Below are 5,003 nucleotides of genomic sequence, written 5' to 3' on the forward strand. Positions count from 1 at the left end.
TACTAAAGGATAAGAAGTATATATATATATATATATATATATATATATATATATGTATATATGTGTGGGTACATACCCACACATATGTATATATATACACACACACTTGTACATATATGGTACATTATATATAATTATAATACATAATAACAACACATCATATGTGTATGTGTATATATATATATACACATTTCTTATCTTTTAGTAACTGTGACTAATATATATTATATATAACATATAATGTTGTCCCTTCCCACCCCCCTCATCTAAAATAGCATACCTTTGGGAATTCCCTGGCAATCCAATAGTTTTGTTGTTGCTTAGTCACTCAGTTGTGTCCGACTCTGTGCAATCTCATGGCCTGTAGCCTACCAGGCTCCTCTGTCTGTGGGATTTTCCAGACAAGAATACTGGAGTGGGTTGCCATTTCCTACTCCAGGGGATCTTCCGGACCTAGGGATTGAACCCATGTCTCATGTGTCTCCTGCATTGCAGGCAGATTCTTTACCTTTAGGACTAGGTGTTTATACTGCTGGGGCTACCTTCAATTCTTTGTTGGGGAATTAAGATCCTGCAAGCTGTTTGGCTCAGCCCAAAAAAATAAAGTAAATAGCATACCTGATGCATACTCTACCACCTTCCTCTGCTGTATATTTCTTTTTTGGTACTTAAAACCAGATGATGTATACTTTTATTTGGAACATTATATTTTTAATTCCATAAATCAGCCCAGATTTCTTCTCTTTATATTTGGAAAGAAGAATAGCAACCAGAAACCAGAGAGACATCCTGCATTCTAGGTTTTTTCATTGCTTTAAAGAGGGCTTTAGAAAGATCAAGGCATCTGGAAGCCTCATGTTTTGTGGCGCTCACCTGTGCCTTTCCTGCTGGGGCAGGAAGTCATTGTTCTGCCTTTGGGGGCTGAAGGGTCCCTGTAGAGAATGAGAGATGTGTGAGGTTCTGTGCTGTGTAATGACATTGGGCAGCTGAATAAATTCTGGAAGAAACAGGAGAAAAGAGGCAACTAATCCTGCTTAGAAGTTTTAGGAGGACAGATATGGTGATGTTGTCGAGCAGATCAGCCCTCATCCTTGCCACTTTGGTGCACACCCGCCTCATTTCCAGCTGCCAGCCCCCTCCTTTCCTTGCCTGAGGACTTTGCTTGGCCCCCAGGTCTTTCTTTGCCCCAGCATGACAGGCATGGAGGAAACTTCCCCCTCCCCAACCTCTCTATCGATGATTGACAGGAGGAGGTGTAATAATTACCCAGCACACTTGACCCTGGATGGGGTGGCTCCGAGGTCCTTGCGTGCTGCAGCAGGGTTATGTCTTAGTTACTCACACTGGTACGCTGCTTGAAAACAAACCCTTCACTTGCCTCTCTTCCCTGTCTGGCTTTCCTGCTCCCCACTGGTGTCTCCTGGGATCACCTCCCACGTAAACTGTCTGCACTTGAAACCTTGGCTCAGTGCCTGCTTCTGGGAGAACCCAAAGCAACACAAGACATATTTAAGTTGTGTTTCAGGGGGGAAAACTGTGTGTGTAAAATCCATAAGTTTATAAATTTACATTCTGAGTGTGTGAGAGTTTTGTGCATTAGCCACAGCCCTGGAGCAGTGCTGGTCAGCGTGCAGGATGATGATCTTAGATTCCCTGCCTTAGGACAGAAGAGAATTCTCATTTCTATTTATCAAACTAATTTCCTTCTGCAGATATCAAAAATTAAGTCTCTTAGTTGTGTCTGACTCTCTGTGACCCCATGGACTGTAGCCCACCAGGCTCCTCCATCCATGGAATTTTCCAGGCAAGAATACTGAAGTGGATTGCCATTTCCTGCACCAGGGAATCTTCCTGTCCCAGGGATCAAACTCTGGTCTCCTGCATAAAAATTGCTTATGCCAGCCCAAATCTCTATTTAACAGAAATTAATTTGTTGATTGATTAAATTACATTTCCATCAACTTAAGATCAGAGTAAGATAGCTATTTGAAAAAAAAAAAAAATGGGTTACAAAATACTTAGTGGGAAAGTATGATGGCATTCCCCACCACTTGTCATATCATTGACAATTATAGGGGAAGCAAATTCAAGAGGGAAATCTTTCATCCTAAAGCTCAAAATGGCTGGTGGATTCTGAGGTTCAAACAACTAACTTCAAAGCTGATTTTTGAGACCTAATCTTTGAGTGTGTGGATGGAAATACTCGCTGAACTACATGTGAAATTGCTCTTGAAAAGCTAATTGATAAGTTCTTGTCTAACAGGAATGAGAGGAAATGACATAGCAGAAAATCAGAGCTATACACCTAGTTTGAAAAGTAATGTTTTAATCCAAGAGAGATAACAGGAATAAAACTTGCTTGTCTAAATTGTGCCTGGGACTTCCCTGGTGGTCCAGTGGTTGGAGATCTGCCTGCCAATGCAGGGAACACAGGTTGGATCTCTTGTCTGGGAGCATTCCACATGCCTAGGACAACTCCATATGCCACAGCTACTGAGCCCAGGCGTCCTAGAGCCCATGCTTTGAGACAAGAGAAACCACGAGAATGCGAAGCCTGCCCACCGCAACTAGAGAGCAGCGCCTGCTACCCAAACTAGAGAAAGCCCTCGAGCAGCAACAAAGACCGAGCGCAGCCAAAAGTAAATGAATAAATAAATAATTGCGCCTCCATTTCTGTATCTGTTAAGAGGGGTCACCTTGATGATTACTTGCATAGGTCTGGGGATTTAGAAAAATAAAAATAAAGTCGCTATTAAAAGACCTGCTTTGGGGGCTCTGCTGGTGGCTGAGTGGTAAAGAATCTGCCTGCCAATACAGGGGACACGGGTTTGATCCCTGATCCGGGAAGATCCCACATGCCTCGGGGAAACTGGGCCCCTGCACCCGGACAGCTGAGCCTGGGCTCTGGAGTCGGTTATCCACAACAAGAGAGGCCACCGCGATGAGAAGCCCGTGCACCGCAACTAGAGAGAAACCTGAGCAGCAGCGAAGACCCGGCACAGCCAAAAATAAATAAATAAATAAAATTAAAAAAATAAAAAGACCTGCTTTAAGAGGTAGAGTGGTACAGGCTCCTATGAAGATCTTCTTTACAGCAGTGCTTATGATGGCAAAAGACTAAAATGGGTATGTGTCTAAGGGAATATGTCTGTTGAATTTTTACATTTTTTTATTGTTTTTCTCCCCTAGTCCTATCAAATCAAGGACTATGTTTTATATGTAATGTTCACTGCTCTATGTACCTTCAGTGTCCTTACCAGAAGATCAGAAGTTATTTTTATTTGTGTGTGTGTGTTCCTCTTCTTTTTTTGTGGTAAAATATACATAAATATATTTTAAAAATATATTTAAATATGATGTGGATTTTATAATTTTAACTCTTTTTAAGTGTACAGTTCAGCAACATAAAGACATTCACATTGTTGTGGAACCATCACTACCATCCAACTCAGATTTTTTTCACTTTCTTCAACCAGAACTTTGTACATATTACCTCCCTTCACCCCACAGCCCTTGACAAGCATTGTTCTACTTTCTGAGTCTATGAATTTGACCTTCTCTAGGTACCTCCATGTAAGTGGAATCATAATATTTGTTGTTTTTTGACTGATTTATTTCACTTAACATTATGTATTGAAGGTTTATCTATGTCTGAGCAAGTCACTGCAGATGGTGACTGCAGCCATGAAATTAAAAGACACTTACTCCTTGGAAGGAAAGTTATGACCAACCTAGATAGCATATTAAAAAGCAGAGACATTACTTTGTCAACAAAGGTCCGTCTGGTCAAGGCTGTGGTTTTTCCAGTGGTCATACATGGATGTGAGAGTTGGACTGTGAAGAAAGATGAGCGCCGAAAAGTTGATGCTTTTGAACTGTGGTGTTGGAGAAGACTCTGGAGAGTCCCTTGGACTGCAAGGAGATCCAACCAGTCCATCCTGAAGGAGATCAGTCCTGGGTGTTCATTGGAAGGACTGATGCTGAAGCTGAAACTCCAATACTTTGGCCACCTCATGCAAAGAGTTGACTCAATGGAAAAGACCCTGATGCTTGGAGGGATTGGGGGCAGGAGGAGAAGGGGACGACAGAGGATGAGATGGCTGGATGGCATCACCGACTCGATGGGCATGAGTTTGAGTAAACTCCAGGAGTTGGTGATGGACAGGGAGGCCTGGCATGCTGTGATTCATGGGGTTACAAAGAGTCGGACACTGACTGAACTGAACTGAACTGAGCATGTATCATTTTTTTTTTAATCCATTTGTCTCTTCAGAGACACTTGGGTTGCTTCCACTTCTTGGCTATTGTGAATAATGCTGCTATAAACATGCGTGTATATATATATCTGCTCAAGTCTCTGACTTCAATTCTTTTGAGTATATATCCAGAAGTGGAATTGCTGTACAGTGCAGTAGTTCTATTTTTAGTTTTTTGATGAACCGCCATAATGTTTTCCACAACAGTTTGCACCATTTTACATCCCCACCAAGAGTGAAAGGTTGCAATTTCTCCACATCCTTGATAACACTTTCTATTTTTGATGCTTTGATAATAGCCATCCTAATGGGAATGAAGTAGTCATTAGTTATTTTTTAAATAAACAGTATTTCTAAAATTCGAGTAATTAGTGTTTATTGGATATCATCTTGTCTAATGGTATTAATGTTACAAAAGAATAACTGTTAGTCACTCAGTCATGTCTGACTCTTTGTGATCCCATGGACTATAGCCCACCAGGCTCTTCTGTCCATGGGATTCTCCAGGCAAGAATACTGGAGTGGGTTGCCATTTCCTTCTCCAGTTACAAAAGAATACTTGTATCCTTTTGAGATGCACTCTTTCAGTCAACAATATGAGCACTGGACTTTCCATTTTATACTTGATATCTCATAGACCCTAAGACAAAATATAATGCTAAACCCAAATTACTGTTTTAACTATGATAAATATTGTCCATTGTCAGAGAGACCACACTAAAAGATCTTTCAAGATCCTGTCATATA

The sequence above is a fragment of the Dama dama genome, chromosome 4 (assembly GCF_033118175.1).
Source record: "Dama dama isolate Ldn47 chromosome 4, ASM3311817v1, whole genome shotgun sequence".
NCBI classification, from domain to species: Eukaryota; Metazoa; Chordata; class Mammalia; order Artiodactyla; family Cervidae; genus Dama; species Dama dama.